At 37.8% G+C, this 22,987-nt stretch overlaps 1 long non-coding RNA gene across 1 annotated transcript; it reads left to right on the top strand.

Moving 5' to 3' along the window:
- Positions 1-13,931: 13,931 nt before the first annotated feature.
- Positions 13,932-19,632, top strand: LOC115438725 (uncharacterized). Its single transcript, XR_003938138.1, has 3 exons — positions 13,932-14,056; positions 15,678-15,680; positions 19,622-19,632. It is a non-coding gene; the product is annotated as an uncharacterized LOC115438725 (long non-coding RNA).
- The last annotated feature ends 3,355 nt before the right edge of the window (positions 19,633-22,987 follow it).

Below are 22,987 nucleotides of genomic sequence, written 5' to 3'. Positions count from 1 at the left end.
CAGAAACCAGTCCGAAGCAACGACTTTTGTGGAACAAAACTTTTGAAATCATTGTAAGTGTGAGTCAAAATATATTGTTCACAGTTCATTTAGTTTCTTTCCTAACTTGTGTCAGTGAGGGTGTGTGTGGAGGAGTTAGGTGAGCCAGGTTTTTTTCATTATGCTGCTGTTGTGGTCCCAGAAGTGGATGTGAGACTCCCTGCTTTGTTTGGGGAAGCTTAGGGACGGGGATTTGTTCCTACATTGTTTGTATATGTTTCAGTTTGTTTTTTAGGTTCGTTGGCTGCCGTTTTACCAGAATCTTCTACTCCCTCCAGAGCTGAGACAGCTGATATGAAAATTTGTAAATTGTTTCACCAAACCTATCTCTTCAGATCATATTAGGGAGGAATGGGCCAAGGATCTGAACTCAATGTTGTCGTTAGAACTGTGGGAGGAGATCATGTCCCCAACACACTGTTTGTTTAACCCTACGGTATCCGGGTGCGCCTTTTAGGCACACTTTGCACTTCCTGTTAAAAAACTTCATATTATTTTTTCACAATTTAAATAAGGTTAGAATTCAAAAGTTGTTCATTTGTGCATGATCTTTAAAATACTGACCCCCAACTAAAATCTGCACATTGTAAACAAAAGAAAATTATCAGACTAGCATCTGTCTCCTAAGTGTGCCTAAAACGCACTATTTCTTTCATTTGATATGTATGATTAGGGCTGACTTTGATTTACAAAAATAAAATCAAATTAGAGCAGAAAAACAAATCAATATATAATATTTAATAGTTTGATTTATAGGTGTGCATTTTACGCACACTTGGTGACAGATGCTAGTATTTTTGAACATTTGACGTAGAGCAAAAAATAATAATGCAAATTAACCAGTGTTTGAGTTAATCATTGACATATGCCAGGATGAAAAAAATCAAATAATATGTGATCCACTTTTTATATAGTATATTGAAAAAATTTTTTTTTTTGTTTTGCATCCAAAAAAATGGTTTGTTTACATTACAAACATGGCATTTAAAGGGTTAAAAAATGTGACAATTTTTGAGTATTTGGCATTTTTATTTACGGCTCAAGTTGATGAAATAGAAAAAAAAAGTGTTAAAGAATTAAAACAAACTATGAAAAAATTTTGACATTATTCCACAAGTGTGCCAAAAAGGCAAACTTGGTGCTTAGTAAGGGCCTTGGTGGACGGGATACCGGAGGGTTAATTCACACTGTAGACTACTTCAACACAAGGTCAAACATCGACTACACTTCTCCAAAGTAAAGTTGAATCAGATCTTTCCATCTCTAACTCCTCAATGCGACAGATGCTGCTCTGCAAATGGATCATTGGCACATGTCTTGTAGTTCTGTCCAGTGTTACAGAACTACTGGACCACTGTTTTTGACTGGTTTTCTAAAGCGTATTCCTGTGACATCCAGCCTAAACATAACCTGGCCATCTTTGAATGTTCCACAACCTCTTTGGAGCTGTCACGAAGCCTACAGGATGCCCTACATTTGGGAATGGTGATTGCTAAAAGGCTAATTCTTCTCAACTGGAAATCCTCTTCACCACCCTGTTTTAAAATGCTACACATCCTTCAAATGGAGAAACTGCATTTTCTCACTGATGACAGGGAAAACAAATATGAGAGACTTTGGGGACCCTTTTTGGCTCACTGTCCAATTTGTTTTCCAGCCATAAATCCTTTGTTTTATATATCATTTAATTGAGCCCCGGGATGTTTGTACTGAGGGAATTTGAGTGTGTCTATGTATTAAGATAATTGTTGGCAGTCGTTTTATTTACTTGCTATTTCGTTTATTTTATAATACAAATGTGTTATGTGTGTAAATGTGTTTTTTTCTTTTTGTGTTATTTTATTATTCTGTATATATGTAAAGGTGTTAGTGTTGGTGTTTGTTCAATGTTGTTACATTGAAAAACCTTAAATAAAATATTAAAAGTGTCTGAGCCTCCTTAAAGTCATCTCTATATAGACTCTAGAGACTGTTGAATTGAAACATCATAATATCCCAGCATTGGTCTGAAAATGTAAGATCTCCGACGACTGATAATTCACAACATTTTCATAACAAAAGGGAAAGAATAACTGAAAGAATGAGTGTTAATTCTGACACACTTTCACTGAGCATCCCCAGCTGTCATCCCCAATAACAGTTTTTGTAATAAATAAGTAATAAATAAATAAATAAACAGATAAGGCCTCTATTATCTTTACAGCTCTGTGCTCAGCAGCCTGACAGTTGTTGCCAATTAAATTCCAGTTATGAAATTATAACCTGTGGAAAACATTTTCTCTTAATTACTGCTCTTCATTGTTTTCCAGTGTTTATTTCAAGACAGAACAATGAGTCTTCTGCTGTTGTTCCAGTGCAGAGCCCGGCAATTCTTACATTTAATTCTTCTGTTTCACTTACAGGGATAACTACGGAGCTTGTACTGCATTTCACACATTAATTGGCTGAAAAAACAAACAAACAAAAAAAAACAACCTACTTTGTCATCATGAATAATAACAATGAGAGATAACATATAGCAAGCTGAAGATGTTGGTTAAATGCTCACATCCAACCATTTAAGCTGTCTCCTTGGAAAACCACTAATAGCGGCACATAAAACCAGCGAATAATGGTTTTAAAGAACTAATCAGTCTCTTTTTGGCTCCAGATCACAACAACTCTCCTGCTTCCCTCATTCAGCATGTTGTTAACTTAAATATCAATTGTTCTCTCTTAAGCGGCTGCTTTTCTCTATGGTGCTGCTTGTTAGAGGACTGCAAAACAAGCCGCTGCATAAACAGTTGTTGTCTTGGGTAATGAAAACCAGAGGCATCTATTAAAAATCTATTTAATGCCTCACACTGACTTCAAGAAGGACATCCACCTTAAAACTGAGTGAAGTACACAGTGTAAAAACAATCATACAATGCAAAGACATGAGATGTTATGTCTGAAATAAGTTGTATTAAACTCTGATGAACCCACTGAGTTTTGACAGGTTAAAGGAAGGCTGTGTTTTACATCAAAAATGCTATGATTTAAACATAACTTAGCAAACATTAACATTACATTGGCATACAATGCACACTGACAATATAGAGCATGGTCCACCAGATACTTTTAGGTTTAACGTCTTATATTAACCCTTTCATGCATGAATTATGAGAACCTTAGCCAAGATATTTTCCCTGAGTGTTTTTATTCCTCTATAGGCATGAAAAAAACAATGCAATTGAGTTTTTTTGTTTTGTTTTGTGTTTTTTTTTTAAGGAGTTACAAAAATGTCCACTCAGCTGGACACCATGCATTAATTTTTTGAAGCAAAGACACATGTATTTAAAAACTAATATGGAAAACTATGCAATACAAACATTTTTAATGCAGCTAATCAGATGTTTTCTCACATTTTAACATACTCTAATACAAGTTGTCATTCATTTCATGGACATAACATGCAAAAAAAACCCAAACTTTTTTGGGTTTTTTTGTTTAAAAAAACCCTCTTAAATTACAGTATAATAACAATTAGCAACTGATTTACACTAAAACATATTACTGCAGATCAGGTTTATCAAGAACTGCATAGTTACAGTAATGGTATGAATGTCAGTGTATGGGATGATGCGTAAGCGTCCACTGTGTTGGCTGATATGGAACTAAAACAACAAAATCCATGAATATACAAGAGGACAGCTGTAGAATAACTGTCCACTGTAGTAATTATACTTTTCTTTTTTCTTTTGTTCAGACAAGGTATAGTTTTTAGACGTTACCTGCTTTACAGTTTCGACTGTGACTCCAGTCTTCCTTGGAAGGGTCATCCGTGTCATTTATCAGCTGGTCAGAGTCAAAACTGTCAAACAGGTAACATCTAAAAACTATACCTTGTCTGAACAAAAGAAAAAAGAAAAGTATAATTACATTAACAGAAGACAAAATGAACATCATTAGCTTCGTCCTGTGTAGTGACGACTATGCATGAAAGGGTTAAAGGAATTTTAATGTTACTCCATTTATTAAGTAGCAGTAAGTAAGAGCTGAAGTTACTTGGTAGCATAACATAACATTCGGTATATTAATAGTTTTGTGGCACTGAGGTGTTTCACACAAAATCAGACGTTTTTTATCTTTACAACAGACTGTGCTTTTCTTGACATGTAAAATAATATATGAAATTAACAAATACACAATTTAAATGCAACCAAATAAATATTTGTCTCTTGCCATTGATCTACATGTTCACTCAAGTCTTTTAAAAATGCACCACTCAATTTGCAACTTAAAACAAGATAAGATTTTTTTTGTGACCAATTTTTCAATACTCTCACAGTGAGTAAAGACAGTGTGCAGATTTTCAACAACAGCAGTTCCATCACACTTCACTGGTTTTTGGGTGTGGTCTTGACTCTAATAACAATAACTGTGGACAAACAGTCAGATTATTGTAATCCAAGTGAGTTCAAATGACCACTGCTGTACCAAACATGAAAAAGGCATGAAATGATGGTTTAAAATGATTTCCAAAAAAATGCCATGACAGGTACAAAAAGACCAAGATCGTCTGATGGTCTTCTGGAGGCAGGACAAATCACCAGACATGTCGCCATGACTCTGAATGTTCATCATAACACAGTGGTCTGAACACTCATCACCCACAACCAAGACCAGACCACCTGCAGCATCTCTGGGAGAGGTTTTGGACAGGGACGGCCACAGCAGCAGAGACCACTGGCACCTACAGTATGTCTGTGCATCCCAAAAGGATTAGAAATTATCTGTGCCAAGAGGGACTCGGAGGCTCTACACTGGTGCCATCTTGACCAGACGCCATCACCAGCCATATATGGACTTGACTTCTCTAAGTTTTGTCATTGTGATACTGATGGTGCTTATGTTGAATGCATTGTTTGTGTAATGCTCTAATTGTTTTTGTTAATAGGATAATAAGATTTCCAATACAAATCAATAAGGGACAAATTGTTTCTTGTTATTTTATTACATCTTAAATTGGTGCTGGAAAATTTGCAAAAATTCTGGTGGTGTGCTTTTAACTCCCTTCTGTGTGTGTGTACATATACGTATGTAACATTTTACTCTGGAAATACTGATGACAGGAAGTAGTATTTTTTGCCCATGCATAGAACTCCTTGAGTTTTTGGTGTTATTTTCATGAAACTAGTATTGAGCTAGAAGATGATGAAAACGAACACCCTGACACATATCCATGGATAACATAAATTTAGAAGTTAGTTAGATAGTAAAGAGTATCCTAACTGAGCAGTGGAGATGCACTATTTGCATTTACATACTGTAGCTTACGTGGTTTATCAACTGTAATGCTTGACTGTAACTGGAGGCTGGTTTCATTACTTCCTTTTCCTCACGAGAACTTAAGCACATTTATGCCTCATCCCTCCATCCCATGGAAAAATTGTCTGGAGAATATCCGTCTTAAATCTATGCTCTTACTCGAGGAAAAAAGCAACTCTTTTCAGTCGATGTGCTTCACATAAACCAGTCAAGTGATGTCAGTCATATTCATATTCTCGCTGTCTCTGCAGGGGATAAGCCTCTCACTACTTATGCCATAAGCCTTGAAATTGTTTGGTAAATAACAAGATAAAAAGTGCGTTTCTTCATAGGACAGGCAGTGAGATAACGCAGAGGAAGTGGGATGAAAAAAAGACGCTGACATGTCTCATCTGCACACATTCATGTGGGAGCAGCAACATGTAAGGGGAGTGTGTGGGAAAACGAGGTGAGGAGATATCGGAACTCATCCCGTCTGCGCTCCCACCGAGAAAGAGCAATGAACTTTGAAGCTTCTTTGGAGCGCAACCAGCAGCTCACTTGCAAGGTTCCCCAGAGTTGTGCTCGGCGTGTGTTCGAGTTAGAGTGAATGAACAAGCACACAGAGAGAGATAGCCTGTCGGGTCTAGAAGGGGGAGACAAGGACCAGACACAGGATGGGATTTAGCCTTCCTCTCGCCTTTGATTCAGTAATTGAGGGCTAAAATTGGGAGAGGAAACTGACAGGCTCTCAGCCCCACAGGGCCGACCCCCGGCCTCCCAGAATCTCCGGGCACTGGTTCATTCCCAGAACACTCAGCCGAGGTTGGGGCTATATTTTTCTCATTTAATAGAGAACAGAAATGGGGAGAGATGAGTTCATTGTTATCAGCTTGCTTGGGGATTGTCTCAGGCTATACTTACCACCTGGCTGTCTTCTTGAGCCAAAGTCAGAGCAACTTCCTGGGAACAAAGGTATCTGCAAAGATAGGAAGCTGCAGGAGGGAAGAATTACTTTGGGTAGCAGTTTGTTAGAGGAGAAACTAGCTCAAGGACAGACACAACATATCGCAGCTATTTTTGTGAGTATTCTATGACTTACTCTATACAAAGACATTTATGGTATTTTGATGCCAACTGTCATTTTGTCACCTTCCTAAAATAACTGTCAAGTTTTTTTGTTTTTTTTTTGCCTAAATCACTAAATACTGAATTTAACATGTAAATAATATTTAATTTTCATTCACATAAATATTCATATAAATACCAAATTTATTATTTTTCTCTTCATATTTTCATTTTTCACTTGTGTTTTTTTCTTTGCACTTCCTTGCTGTATGTTGCTGCTGTTAACTGTGAAATTTCCCTACAGTGGGATGAATGAAGTCTCATTTTATCTCATCTTTCTGTTTTTTGTGTTTTTTGTGTTTCCTGAAAAAATGACTTGAACAATTTTAGAAAAGTGATGATATCTGAATAGGAAGAAAAACTGCAAATTAACTGTACATAAGTTCAAACTGTATATTTATGTATATAGTGTTTATATGTATATAGAGTTTCTTTTTTTGGTCTTAATTTACTTTTCCTACATTTTTTTTATTACATCTTGTATTCATAATTTTCTTCCTTGTATGTGTTTATGTACTTGGCAAATAAATTAAATAAATTCCTGAAAAATCTGAAAAAATTACATTGGCAGTTATTTTAGGAAGGTGATGATTTGAGATTTATAAATGTCTTAAAAACAGTTTCTGCCCATTTCTGCAAGATTGAGCTTAAAATTAACATGTAAAATCGAGCAGACATCAAAATTCTGAGTGTGCTGCTTTACGCTCCCAACCCATGCAAAAGCATGGGCGCTGCTAAGATCACAGACGGGTTTGATGGATCCAAAGGTAGCTTTGAAAGGACGAGCCTTTGCAGCAGCCGTTAAGTATGACTGACAGCAGCCAGGCCTGACATATTAGTGCCATTTTCAACTGTCAGAAGGATATTTACAGTCACATAAGCTGCTGGATTTATCTATGACTAATTTCTTGTAGCACAGACGCTTTTAAAGATGTTTTAAGCCTGAAACACGTCTGATAAAGCAAACTAAAGAGGCATATTTTTAAGCTTTTATAAACAAATAGAAATGGCCGCAAACACTGTAAATCCTCAGTGTCTCTGTAGCTGAACGTTTGTTTGTTTACACCAAATGCATGCCTCACACATAGTCTTTCCATAGATGGCACTGTTTCATTGCAGAAAAGAGGGAAGGGTGCTTTGCTGCCCAGAAACAATGATGCAGCGGCAGATCTCAGTTCAGTTCATGAGTATGATGTCATGCTGTGACAAACATGGCCCTAATAATTCAGGGCTTCAATATGCATATTGGTAAGATGGTTTTAAAATGGGGAGTGAAAAACTGAGGTATATGGTCACACTTTTACCTCTGCTGTCTTGTGTGTATATTAAATTTGAGCCCTGATCCACTAGTTTGGAGACATTTCAGTCCAATCATCCAGGAGAAAAATCACTACTCTCTTGTGAGGAAAACAGTGGGAGTGTCTGGACAGTGTCTGGACAAAAACATCTTTTGTGAGTCTCAAGTGTAGCATTAAACCAAGTGTATCAACCTCTGTTTAATTTTGATTGCACAGAATGACTGTAGAACCATTTTAATCAGGGCGGAACTGATTTATTTTATGTGCTCACCGTCTGTGTCGGGGTACAATTTGCTATGATGTGTGCACGACTGACTTATGGCACAGAAAGAGAAGAACCTCAAAGGCGTCTCAGTCTCCTTCAAGCTGTAAAAAATAAAACCCTGAAATGCAACCTCGATGTTAATAAGTCTTTTAGAATGCACTTACAATTAACAATACTTCAGATAGGAACAGTTTTACCTCAGTTCTGGGTCTTTGGTTTACTTCCAAAATAGCACACGAATACGAATCACAAGGTCATGCAAGTGCTGAATCTTTTTAGCTAAATGCTAAGAGAATAATCTCAAAACCAATACAGTTTTAAGCTATCAGGTTATTGAATAAACCTTTAGAAGTGTTATTTGATCCTTTTCTAACTAATGTTAATGTAACATTGCCTGCCCAAAAAGTCAAGTTCAGTACCATAGAGGAAATGTTAAAAAAAAAAAAAAAAAAAAAAAACATTAAAAAACACATGAACCTTTGAAGTCCAAGGGTTTGGAAATGAATTAAAGTTAATAAATGTATCAGTGATGTGAAAAGATGCAACATACATGTAAGAAAGTGAAGAGAGAATTCTGCATTTTCCAAGTTATTTCCCTATAAACTAATGCAGAAAATACACATATTACTTACATTACAGTATTAATGTCATTATTCCATTTGCAACCTAACCTATCATCCAATTTAATTTATATGTCACCACTGCATTATAAAGTCCACTGTAAAGACATTAACATTGGTCGTAACTATCTGCTTGTTATGTTACGGTGCTGTAAAATTCATTTCAATGTCTAAACAGTTGAAGAAAAGCCTGTGTGGTTATTTATTCCAAATTCTTTCTTTAGTGAGGTTCTAGTTTGTATTCAGAGGATGCTAAAATCATTTATTTAACTTAAATACAGTGATTAGTGTCATTTTCTGTAGTCAACGTTTTACCTCCAGTAGATCACAGTCTACCAGGACACATTTAAGAGACGGACAAGACAGAAATATTAATGAATAAACTGTGGAATTAATCTAAATATTGTGTACAATGGATTTAAAAAAAAAAAAAAAAAAAAACATTATAAAGATACTCTAAATTCCAGGGCTGTTTATAGTAGTTTATCCTTTCAATTTGTGTGAAGCTTTGTCTGTCTGTAGAATATTAATGTAATTATTTTCCACTAAAACACCTCCAAAAGACACTATTTTATGGCAGAGAAATAAATTAATATGTGTTTTGTTACATGTCGTGGGAACATGCTAATGGTAGCAAACACCAAACTTTGTATTTTTGTAAAGAAGAATTATAATTTTACTGACATACTTCAAAAGAATGTGTCTGTGTATAAAGTAATGAATACAGCTGGAATGGTATATGACGTCATGGCTTAAATGGATAGAACTGTATTAAAAATGGATGTAATTATTGCTACGGAACACTGGACAATGTTCTAAAGATTTGGCCACAAGAACTGACCATATTTGGACAAGAGGGCGGAGCTGTGGATAAGTCAGAGGTGAAACTTGACAGGCTAATGCTAACGCTACTGCTAACTTTAAGATAACACTGACTACTTGGCTAAGAAGTACATATTATATTATCTACTACAATTTAATGCAAGCAGTGTCGACTTTATACACTGTAAACATTATAATTATCAGGCTGGTAGACAGACTATACAATACAAACCCAAATTAATGCTAACAGGAGATGTAGCTAAGTTATGCTAACAGGCTGAGTTGGATCTGTAAACTACCTGAAACATTTGCATAACATGTGCGTCAACAGTCTGTTCTAGGTAACGTATAAATCAGAACAACACTAGAGCTGCCTGTCAGAGAACAAAAATAATTAATAATAATACATTCCAACTCTTTCCTTATATTACATTTTATCAACAAAGCATTAATCTACCACCACAACACTTATTAGAGCGTCCAAATAAAGTCAATGGAAGCAGAATGAGTCCTGAAGTTCTACAGCCAGCGTCTAGTGCAGTGTTTTTCAACCTTGGGGTCGGGACCCCACATGGGGTCGCCTGGAATTCCAATGGGGTTGCCTGAAATTTCTAGTAATTGATAAAAATAAAAAGTTACTAATAAAAAATATATGGTGAGTTAAGAGAGACAATCATAATACATAAAAGACGTGACAAACTGTGAAGCTGAAACTGAAGCACTGTGGTTCTGTTTATCTGTCAAATGTTCATTGTGGTCAGTTTCAGATGCTGCAGCTCTTTCATAATTCATAGTTTGACTTCTTGTTTGTTCAGTATTAATTGTCAGCCTTGTAAATCCAAGCTGGACTGACTGTACATATCCTGACCAAGGAAAATCAAATTCTCACTTTGTGCAGTAATCTACACCTGGCTTTTCTGCCTCCATCCATAATAATATACATTATATAGACTAAATGTCGTCTAAAATCGTTATACAAATTAATTTTAGCCAAAAAACGTCTCTCGTTCTGAATGTCTCGGGTCACCACAAATTTGTGATGTTAAAATGGGGTCACAGGCACAAAAGGTTGGGAACCACTGATCTAGTAACCACCAGAATTAAACTTTCATTGTTGGGGATGTTGTCAGATAAGTATATTTATGCAAACATAATCATTGAATGGAGGCAGTGCTGTACTGTGTGATGGAGTCGACTGGTGTTGCTTTTTCTTTTAGATGGCAACTTTTTTTTTTTTTTTTTTTTTATTGCTCAAATTGTTTCAAATAAAATCACTGATTGCACCTCACACCTCCAGCAGCACCTCTTTTTTAAGTCTCACAATGTGTTGTTGACTATCAGAAACTAAAGTTTGATTTCTGTTTTTCACTTACTTAGAGTCTTATCACCTCTACGTCTACTGTTCTCACCTTAATCACACTTCAGATGACTTTTCGCTCATCTTTGATTGATTGTTTGGGATGAAATGAAGACATCTTTTCACTGACTTTGGTCACTGTGGCTCAATTTACGCCCAGTTTCAAGTGTTGGTCTGCACAAGTCTGCATAACAATTTTCTGCTGAAAATAACAGTGAGTGAATTGATATTGTCACTGGAAAACAAAACAATTCTTTAGATATAATGAAGTCAAGCCAAGACATGATGATCTACATGCCCTAATTCAGACATGGGTCTGGAATAGAAGGTCTGCCTTCATCATGTTGATCAGACACAAAGAAAGAGGATAAAATACAAGAGCTGAAGTCATTATTTTTTGAGTTGCTCTTAAGTAAGGCATATGGATCAGGTGTTTCTGTGGAATTGGCAGGAGGTTCTGTCTAAAATTGGGCACCTGGTTGCAGAAAATAAGTGTGACAATATGTAACAGTATGATAGCCCAGAAGGTAAAAAAAAAAAAAAAAAAAAAAAAAAAAGCCAGCAACAGCATTAAACTGATTGGTAGGGTTGTGTTTCTTGTGCTTTACAGTGGTGGATAAAATTATTACATTTGGCATATTTAAGAGGTTTCATGTGTTATTTTTTTAACTGGCCATTAAAATGCCCATAAAACAAATGAAATACCTACTAAGTCATCATTATAGTCTATAGGGCTGCATGATTCTGGCAAAACTGTGAATCACGATTCTTTTGCTTAGAATTGAGATCATGATTCTCTGGCACGATTTTTTTCACAAAATGTTTATTGCACCGCCTTCAAGGAAAATGGGTTCATTTACCTCTGATTCGCATCTGTCATATCACTCTGCAAGTAGTCCGGTCACTTATGCAGTGTTTGCTGTGGGACTGATCTGTTGGTGTGGCTTTGTGTAAATGGGGGGGGGGGGGGGGGGGGGGGGGGCACGCGCACGGTTTGGCAGGGGGGTTGCATTTCCGTCCTACTTATACAATGGGGGTACAGGGTGGTGCGATCTGTGAAAGTGAAATTTTATGTTCATTTACCTTTTCCCTACCCTCTATCCTGGCCTATTATATATTATACATATGTATAATGCACGACGGTGATGATTTTTTTTTGTATGAAATGTTTGGTGTGGCGGCATGGATAAACCTTAGCAATGGAAACGCTGCACTTATGGTCCTGGTTGCTAAGCGATGTCAGCTGATCTGTGAAAGTTTGCAGCGCAAAGAAACTTTCCAGCCGGCACAATGGAATATTTTTAATATAAAATTTTTAGAGAGGTTGAGACTTTTGATTCATGGTTAAAGGCCGAGTTATTCTCACCGGCAAAGAAAAGGAGAATAACAACAGCAGTGCAGAAGTCAGAGAGGTGAAAATGAAAACACACTTGGATCTGGACGACAGAAAAGACCGACATGAGATTAACGCTGTTGAATGTGAACCTTAATTGGGCAGGAGCTCAGGTGGGTGACTCACCACTACCACTGGGGTTTTCATCCAGTTCACTCTCTTTACCGCAGACGTTCCTTCGCTGTAATTCACTCTTTCTTCACTCAACTGCAGCCGACAGCAGCAGGCTCATGTGTTGTAAAGACGCTTTACCATTGGTTGAGGGAAGAAGTGGCAGCGGTTCTGCGTTTGTGGGCATTTGTTTGTAATGCAGCCCATGAAATAAAATGCTTAAGAATTGTCTGTGTTTAGAAATGAGATCACATACACGTGTGAATCGAGACTGTGATCTTTTAACGATTAATTGTGCAGCCCTAACCCCTAGTATGAAACATATCTGATTGCAGATAAGAAAAGTACCGTGCGTGAACCGTGCGCGTGCACACCCCCCCCATTACACACAACCACACCAACAGATCAATTCCACAGTAAATACTACACCAGGTAAGGCTTGTAGCTTCTTAAATCAACAAAGATATCGGATCGGTATCGGGTATCGACCAGTACACAAGGCCCCAGCATCGGCATCGGAACTGAACAAGTCAGATCGGTGCATCCTTATTTCATACCAGACCACAAAATCTCAGATATACTGGATGTTACTGGATATTGTTCTTACTCACTCTGCATCTAATAACACTCAAGGTCAGTGTTAGATGATGCATGAGTAGAGACACTGAGCAGAATTAGCAGAAAAGCATCATTCAATTAATTCAGCTGTATAGGTCCTCATAGGTAAGAATGGGTTCCAGTTGACCCTATTGTGCTATTCTTTAAATTTTAATTGAATTGTTACACTTCAAGAATCCATTTTGTGCAATGTTGTGAGTTTTTGCACATTTCGTGAAATATCCTGACTTGTTAAATGCTGTATTTTGACCCTCAGGGCCACCGTACATCAACTCTCAACTGAGACAAACTTAACAGGGTATGTTAAGGTTATAAATACTCTCAGACATTACAGGGTGATATCAAATAGGCAGGACCTGTTCGGTGAAGTAAGAGGGACTGTCACACACTGTCAATCAAGCGTCCTTATCGTCTTTGATTGGAGGAACAAAAAGGCCTCCAGTGAGTAGCCTGATGACTGATTATGCATGACAATAACGTTTCAAAAGCATCACGCCTTCAAAATATGACAAAGGAAAGCACTGGGTGTGGGCTGCAGCAATCCCCAAACTGCTTTGAACATCAACTGTGTGCTGCAAAACTACAAAATGCAATACATCACTGCTGCTTTAACTATTGATGTTCTCCTGTCACTGGTCCACTGTGTACTCTCATCATCCATCACAAGTTCTACCTGTCTCCTCTCTTTCTCCTTACACCTGTACCTCTTTACAAATGAGCTCCCAGGATGCAGCCCGTCTATCCACCCGGCATCAGCGGTTTCACACCATTCTTCACGGTCGACCTGAAGAGCTGGGTCAGATAAAACAGCTTTATATCTGAGTGTAATAGTCAGATCGATAGCGGCGATGGATATGAATGCAGATCATGATTCGGCTTCTCTTGGAAAAGGAAAAGGATTCACAAAGACGGGGATAGAAAAGCCACTTTTGCTCAAAAGCTGGACCCCTGTCAGTGAGTGTACATGCACACTAATACTCTGATCATTATCCAGAGTTATTACATTATTGAAGTGATCATGTAAACAGTATAATCTGATATGTTTTATTAGGTAACAGCAGTAATCTGATTATGAGAAATCAGAGTAACACACCTAGATTTTCCCCAATACTCCCATGTTTTCATGCATATACAGTCGCGGAAAAAATTATTAGACCATCAAAAGTCATCAAAAACAATGGTTATGCAATGAAGTACTAACTCCTGTGTGTATCATGTGACTAAAATGGACAGAAAAGAAAACATGGAATGCCTAAAAGCTCTGTTTTTGGCAGTACAATGCCATAGCTATTGATGTAAAAACTTAAATGATTTTGGTTATTTTCAAGAAAACATGGAAAATGGATAGATAACATGTAAATATCAGCTCTGAAATTAAACTCTTATGAGCTATTTTGGCTGTTATCAATATATTTATCCAAACAAATGTACCTTTACTTGTACCAGGCATTAAAATGAAAAAGAAATTAAAGAAAACAAGGGTGGTCTAATAATTTTTTCCACAACTTTTCAACTTTTCCACCTGTTTTGATTTGTTTTTATTTAGTTCATTCTTTTCCATCTGCATATGTATAAATACAATTAAATCGTAGACAACAGAAGTGAGCGGAAGACAATAGGCCTAATACTACGTTTGATTCTAACATCATGTACTCCAAAAGAAATCCAATAATAAAAATGTCTAAACCAGGGTTTTTCAATTGTTGTATTTTTGATGCGTCACATCCGATTTTTACAATGATCTGATTCCTCCCAGTTATCAGATTTTTATGGTCGTGTAAAGGGGCTCATTGTTCAGAAATATAAGTGTTTGTCAATCAGACTTGCAGATTAGCAATTTATACTTTTATCTAAGTCAGACCCCTGTGACCTTAAGTAAAATAATAGCATATTGACCCTTTAAGCACCAAAGTAGCAATACTGTGATAAGCAACATAACTGAAGGAAACAGACAGCTTTTTGAAATCCTTATATCAAAACTGAATTAAGAAAAAAAAAAAAAAAAACTCAGGCGCCTAACGAGTTAACCTATTCACAATGACAGCTCCAAATTTTCTTCTTAGTCATACGTGAAAAAAATAAAATTACATCACGAAATTATTTACATTCACAAACTATCCTTATAAAAGATCCTATAAAATGTGGACAACCCAAAATGTCTGTCTGTCTGTCTGTCTTCACAGGTCCTCCCTCTCTCTCTCTCTCTCTCTATCTATCTATCTATCTATCTTGTACTAAATAATTTTGGAAAACAAACACAACATTTTGGTTTATTATTTACAGGCTATTATGCTTATGATTTGACTGAGATCACACTGGGCTGAACTAAAATGAGTCTGACGCCCCTGATCTAAGACGAACACACATATTGACGAGCAGACATGTGGATTTCGCATATTCCAAGATTATAAATGATGCTAATCCTGCTAATATCCCACTGTGCTCCTGTGGCCACAAGCAGTTAGAGGTTGTGTTTAGTGGCTGATCTGGATGCCCATTAGATGACCATGAAGGTATAAAATGCAGATGTGTAAGGTGTGAAAGTATTTCCTGGCAGACGTACCCCCTGTGGGCTTTGGTGTAATACACACAGATCTGTTTCACACACACACTGAAACACTACCAGCCCTCAAACCACACATGAAACCAGATCAGAAGTTTCTGGTGGGAGTAAATCCACATTTGACTCCTTTCATGCCGTGCTTTTCTTCTCCCTCATGCAAACAGTTAGTTTTTCTTCTCACTGTCCACTCAGGGGGTGAGTTTTTCCTCTCTGATGCATGAGGTGAGATGCACTATTCGTATTCCTTCATCTCTGTGTACTACGTTTCACACACTGCACTGATTCCTAACACAGCCTGTTGATGTCTTTATTTAGATCAGTTTGTATACTTTACAAAAAAGGTTGTAAGGGCCATGACATTTACAACTTATAATGAGCCAACAAATGAATTATTCATTAACCTGCCAACACTAAAATTCTATGACCTAGCTGACCTATACACTCTTAAAATAATGTTCAAAGTAAAAAAAAAAGATCTATATTATAAAAGCCAAGTGGCCTCTGTGTGTGTGTGTGTGTGTGTGCGTGCGCATTTGTGTGTGTGTGTGTTTTATAGGGGGCGGCTCAGGCTCAGGTGGTAGAGCAGGTTGTCCAATAACCGAAGGGTTGGCGGTTCGAATCCCGCTCTGTCCTAGTCAGTCCGTTGTGTCCTTGGGCAAGACACTTCACCCTCCCTGCCTCCAGTGCCACTCACACTGGTCTATGAATGTTTGGTGGTGGTCGGAGGGGCCGTAGGCACAAATTGGCTGCCACGCTTCTGTCAGTCTGCCCCAGGGCAGCTGTGGCTACAGATGTAGTTTACCACCACCAGAGGGAGAATGTGAGAGCAAATGAATAATGGGTCAATAATGTAAAGCGCTTTGGGTGTCTAGAAAAGCGCTATATAAATCCAATCCATTATTATTATTATAACTGGACAGATCTGGCCTTTCCCTGTTGGAGTACTTACGTATTTTGGGTCAAGGATCAGATGGACGAAAAGAGCTTATTGAAACGACCAATACTTTTTGAATTATTAGTTGTTCTTCAAATTATAATGGGCTTACAGGCGGTCCACGGACGAGTCTATTCACAGCGGGCTGGATCCAGACCAGTGGAAACACCAGGACATGACAGGAGACCCAGGTCCGGCTGTGATCACACACAAGGCAAAGAAGTGGAATATTCTTGACCAAGCCAATCACCAGATCTGAACCTGACTGAACATTCATTTCACTTGCTTGACCAAACTTATGGCACAAAGACCCACAAACAAACAACAACTGAAGACAGCTGCAGTAAAGGCCTGGCAAAGCAACGCAAAAGAGGAAACTGCCTTTGGTTATGTCCATGGGGTCCAGACTTTAGGCAGTCATTGCCTACAAAGGATTCTCAACAAAGTATTAAAAATGAACATTTTATTTATGGTAATGTTAATTTGTCCAATTATTTTTGAGCCCCTGAAATGAGGAGACTTTGTATAAAAATGATGGCAATTCCTAAATGTTTCAATGGACATTTTTGTTGTGAATTAAACCTGAAAGTCTGCACTTCAATATTCTGAGACATAACATTCTTATTACATTTTGAACTTTTATTACATAATGGGAAGTTACTACATAATGCGGCTCAACACCCCTCCATGTTCTTGAAGAAGTGGTTGACTGTTGATCCATTCCTCCTTTGAGACACATATTCTTAGTTCTTTTTCACATCCAAAGTGTTCCAGCCTCTCTTCCCCATTAAATGTTTGTAAAGAGATGATATAATTTTGTATTTTTTAGAACGATATATTCCAATTATCATTTTTACAAGCTCATTGTTATTGGAATCAATATTGTGCTTTATTCTTTTGTTATAAATGTCCCTTAGTTGTAGGTACCGGAAGCGATCTTGATTTGCCAAATCAAACTCCAGTTTACCTTTATTAATCCACTGCTTATATCTCAGGTCTTGGGAACCTGGGGTAAAGTGTCTTACTTTTCAGTTACATCCGACAGCCAGGCGGTCACGCTCAGCTCTTTGGCATTTTTGGGTCACATTGTGTTGCAGTAATAATTCGGCTCATTTTTCCCCGACAGCGACCCGTCGTCAGCTCCTGTACGTCGCCGTCTGCCAGTGCAGCAGCTGGGCGTGGCCTGACCCCGCCGACATGTCAGGCCACGGCTTTAATGGAACAACACAACCTATGTCCCTGTGTCCTACACCACTTGGCACGACCCGCTCATTAGCAGGTCCCAGGGTCCAAACCTGCCATCTGTCCTGAGGCTAAGGTTCACAGGGGCCCCCACTGTGGCCCGTTGCGCTCTTCGCGGCCCCTCCTAGTCCAGAGGCCAAGAAGCGGAAGGTGACATTTCCAACTCAACTTTTAGTTTCTGTAAACTCCAACTCCAGAGTCAACTCCGGGTTGGGTTTATTCTGAGGAAGCTTGGATCCGAAGTGAGGCAGCACTGTGCCGACGATGACAACAAAAAGAGGCAGAGGGACTTCGGTGTGTTTGTTTACTTTGTTTACGATGTGAGGATGTGACATTCGGCATGGCTTTGAACGTGTCACGGTGCATTTGTGTGCACTCGCTCCCTGTGCACATTATCCTCCTGTACCCACTGGTGGTGTGTGCACAGGGAGATGTGGACAGGCAGAAAGATGTTCAAAATAAACTGCTTTTTTCCCCTCTGTTCCCTAAAACACTTTTCCAGCGGGCACTGATATTTGATAGAGTTGTGCAAGTCTAGCTCAGCATGACAATGTTCACTTCTCTCCTCGAAAAGTCACAGAGAAAGACCGAGCGCTATAGAAAGAGGCGGAAAAATGGATCAAGAGTGGTGGGAGGAAAGAGTGAGAGATGGGAGACAGTGCTGCAACTCTCCTGTCAACGCCTGAAGCCTGACTAGCGCCGACGCTCATCTCATGTGTCACCCAGACTGAAATTAGGATGGGCTTTGTCAGTCATAAATCAGGGCCAGAGCCTTCACAACTGTTGCAGCTATAAATGAATTCCGCCATTTAATCACTTTTAGTCTCCCTTCTCTAGAGGTACGCCTTTTCTCAGCCGTTCCTCAGCTGGAAATAGATTTGATAAAGAATGATGGTAGTAATGTCTTTAAAGGAAGGCTGTCTAATTTCTGCTGCTCACTCGATTAGATGTGATGGGGATATTTATATTCGATAACGAAAGATATGACAAGGAATGGAACGCCTGTTGGGGAAAAAAAAAAAAAAAAATCAACAGAAAAAAGTAGAAGCAGAGAGAAGAACAATCTGTCCTTCTGACTCAAAACAGTTTTTATTTTGACATTTGCTATAAGTACAGTATGTCCTACTAAATCATTTCAGGATTTACCTCAACCTATCGATTATAGAAGAATGCTGCAGCAGAAGTACATTTCAATAATGTTGGGAGCAGAGAACTAGCTAGTTGTAACATAATCTTGCAGGTGTTTTTTTTAGTGGTTCTGCTATATTCATATTTACATAGTGAACTATTGAACTTTTGTGCATCTGTACTACCTACTGAAACAACAAATACAACATGTTCAGCTGGTTTTGTACATTTTTACTTCATTGTTCTTTCTCTTAACCATCATGCAGCCGTTTCTCACTTGACCTTTGTGTAGTTAATGCCCAAAAGAGCTCACCAGGTTTAGATAATTAACCAAAACTACCACTAGACTTGCATGGGACTAGTAAAATCTGCAATAGTATAATCTTTGGTAATTTGTAATACTTGTGGAGGTCACCTGTGATGATAATCCACTGCGAAACCATCACATCTGTAGTTTATAAAGTAAAAATTCCACTGTTAACTACAAAACAACAAACACAGATGTTAAAATGTAATTCTGTGAAATGTAGTTGTATTTGCGACACTTTTTGCGTTTTTTGCAGGTTTTTTCAGCCTATTTTCTGGTCCATAACTCTTCTGGCTGTACTGGTGGTGATGAATTAAAGTTTTATAAGTGTTTTGGTGTAAATTCAGAAGGCTCAAATCCTGATATAACATGGATGTTCACCGACAGATCCTTCAGAAAAGCAATATCTCAAAAGATGATGAGATGTATTACATGATGACAGCTACAATTAGGAACATTTTTCTCTAAACAGTTATGTGTAAGTTGTGAGCCTCCCTTCACATCAGAACTGAGGAATAATGTTAGTTAATCTGACTAAAAATGGACTTATCCTGTGCAAATGCAAACACCGGTGCATGAAAAACAATACATATGGGGTTATTTTCTAAATCACTGCCGGTCTGCAGGTTATTTTGGTCCTACGTGAAAGGGGCTTAAGACTAACACCCACTGGCAGAGTTTGTTTACTCAAATTAAATTTAATTATAGCTAAAAAAGAAAATACAACTGCAGATAAATTCAGCTTGTTTTTGTGTTTTTCTGTAGTTGCAAATTACACAATTTAAGAATAAAAAGCCTAAAAAAATGATGATGATGATGATGATGATGATGCTAAGGGACACGACAGATTTAACTCATAGTTGATCCTGGGTCATGAATTTGTTTAGCTTTTTCAGCTCCTTTACATAAAGTGTCTTCTTCTTCTTCTTTCTTCATAATTTCTTAAAAACTAAATACAACCAAAAATCCACAATAGCTCAAAACAAAACTACAGCTACTTATGTGCGCAAAAATTAATAAAAAATAATATGATGTCCACTTTACGGAGTCTAAATAAACACCTAAACATTAATACTTCTTTTATGTATTAACACTTTTGCATCATTTTGTGACATCTGAATTACACTTTGGTATATATTCTTCGTAAATCTCAATACGTTTTAGATCTGCTTCATTTGCATCTTTTAATCAATAAAACTTAATAAAACACAGATACTTCTGGGTTTTGCTTCCAGGGTCTACTTTTACTATCTATAGTATAAGTACAATGCTGAACTGGGGGGAAAAGTGCTTAAATTCGCTGCTACTTTTGTTCATAACAACTGTGGAATGAGCTGACACTTAACCCTTTCATGCATAGTGGTCACTACAGAGGACAGTTATTCTGCAGTTGTTCTCTTGTATATTCATGGGTTTTATTGTTTTAGTTCAACACAATGGACGCTTATGCACCATCACATACACTGCAATTCACACTATTACTGTAACTTTGCTGTTCTAGATAAACCTGATCTGCAGTAACATGTTTGAGTGTAAATAAATTGCTAATTGTTATTAACAGCTTTCTTAATCAAAAAGTTTATTTTTTTAATATATTATCTCCATGAGGTGAGTAATAACTAGTATTACAGTATGATAAAATGTAAGCAGTGGTTAGCACTCGTGCCTCACAGCAAGAAGGTCCTGGGTTCGATTCCAGCACCAGTTGACAGGGGGTGGGACCTTTCTGTGTGGAGTTTACATGTTCTCCCCGTGTCTGTGTGGGTTTTCTCCGGGTACTCTGGCTTCCTCCCACCATCCATACACATGCACTGATAGGTTAATTGGTTAATCTAAATTGCCCATAGGTGTGAATGTCAGAGTGATGGTTTGTCTCTATATGTCAGCCCTGCGATGAACTGGCGAAATGTCCAGGGTGTACCCCGCCTTTGCCCCTATGTAGCTGGGATAGGCTCCAAGCAACCCCCGTGACCCTAGAGAGGATAAAGCGGGTTCAGAAAATGAAAAAAAAATGTAAGAAAACATCAGATTAGCTGCATGAAATTTTCACACAGCATATCACTTTCTGATACTGCGTTTTAAATACATGTTTCTTTGCTTCACAAATCAAACAAATAACGTCCAGCTGAGTGGACATTTTTGTAACTGCATGAAAAATAGATTCATTTATAAAAAAATTCAATTGCATTGTTTTTTCATGCCTAAAGAGGAATAAAAACACTCAGGAAAAACCATCTTTACTAAGGTTCTTATAATTCAAGCATGAAAGGGTTAAAGAGCTAGTCTAAGTAGATACAATCAAAGGGAGATGTACATGTACAAATTCATTTATATACTGATACAGATGCTTTCTAGCACGTATTTGGACATAAACATTCATGAAGACCTCCGAACATTTCTTCACCTCCTCATCTACATCCTATTTCTGATCTGAACCACTAGGGGCCAGTAACAGAACATCTGATCAGTACGTTCCCTATGTACCCTGACAGTACTCACAGTGGGACAGTTCACCCAAAACACGCCATTTCCACAGTGATTATTTCAAGAACACAAAGGCACACTGCCGGCAAGGGATGTTCTGCTGATGGGTAATATGTGGAATTTATTGACCAATTCTACTGTTAATCTCATAACAAAAAAAATGGCCTGTCTGCGTTAATATTTATGACAGACTCCGCTAAAGGAAGCCGGTTGGCCTTCAGGCTGCAGGATGTGGTGAAAAGCAGAGGATACAGCGTTGTGGACGCAGAACAGAAATAAAACACAACATTACTGATGTGTCATCGCGTCGCAGATGACCACCTCTGATTCCTCCCCTGTGAGCGTTCAACAGCCACCTCTGTTCTGTCTCTGCCTCCTGTTTTGTCTCTGGTGACGAACTCAAGCCTAAGTCCTATATGTGATGTTTCTATAGCAACCCTGTTGCCAGCGTGAACTCATCAGGTAATTTCCCCATAGACAAACTTACAATGAAAGGAAAAACAAAAAGGACTTTGGGCATTAGGTTGACTTTGCGGGGGTGAGGTTCCACTTGTGCCCAGTGTTTAATCTACTAAATGTCCGTCAATGCAGAGCTCCGACAGTTGGAGTCTAAGATACCTGTTTTGATCGATTTAGTGACTGGAGGTGGAAGAAGAATTCAGATCATTTACTTTGGTAAAAGCATTAACAGCACACAGAGAAAATACCCCCTTATAAGTAAAAGAATGTGTTAAAAACCTTAAATAAAAGTATGGAAATGTACTTAAATAGAGCAATAAAATGGTCTATGACAGTGTTTTATTGCGATTTACTGTATGTTGTTTTTGGAATTATTTATTTATTAGCCTTTTATTCTTAATCTTTAACAGTTTTGATAATTTAGCACTGAGACTGGAGTACTGGCATGATGAATGACAGATGAAGTATCTTTGATGTACCCTATACTTCTGTTGTTCTTAGATGTACATCGCTGTCTTATATGAACCACTTTCACAGTCTGAGATACCTGTTTTGATAAATTTAGTGACCAGAGGTGGAAGAATTCAGACCATTTAGTTCAGTAAAAGCATCAACAGCACACTATGAAAAGACCCCACTACAAGTAAAAGTATGCATCAAAAATCCTAAATGAAAGTAGGTATAATCAGCAACATGTACTTGTTTTTAGCTCTCGTTTTATTTATCGCTATTTATTTTTAATTCTTAACAGTTCAGATGATCTAGCACTGAGACCAGAGTACTGTATTTCATTCACATGTTCTAGTATGATGAAGATGAAAGTGTCCTTGTTGTATCCTATATTTCTGTCATATTTTAATGTACATCACTGTCCTGTAAGAACCACTACCTCTAAAAATATCCCCTTTTTATGAGGTCAGACACACAGGCCTGTTTCCAGTTTTGTTA

The sequence above is a fragment of the Sphaeramia orbicularis genome, chromosome 18 (genome assembly GCF_902148855.1).
Source record: "Sphaeramia orbicularis chromosome 18, fSphaOr1.1, whole genome shotgun sequence".
Classification (NCBI taxonomy): Eukaryota; Metazoa; Chordata; class Actinopteri; order Kurtiformes; family Apogonidae; genus Sphaeramia; species Sphaeramia orbicularis.
Note: the sequence above shows the minus strand (reverse complement) of the source record. Positions and strands in the feature narration are given on the sequence as shown.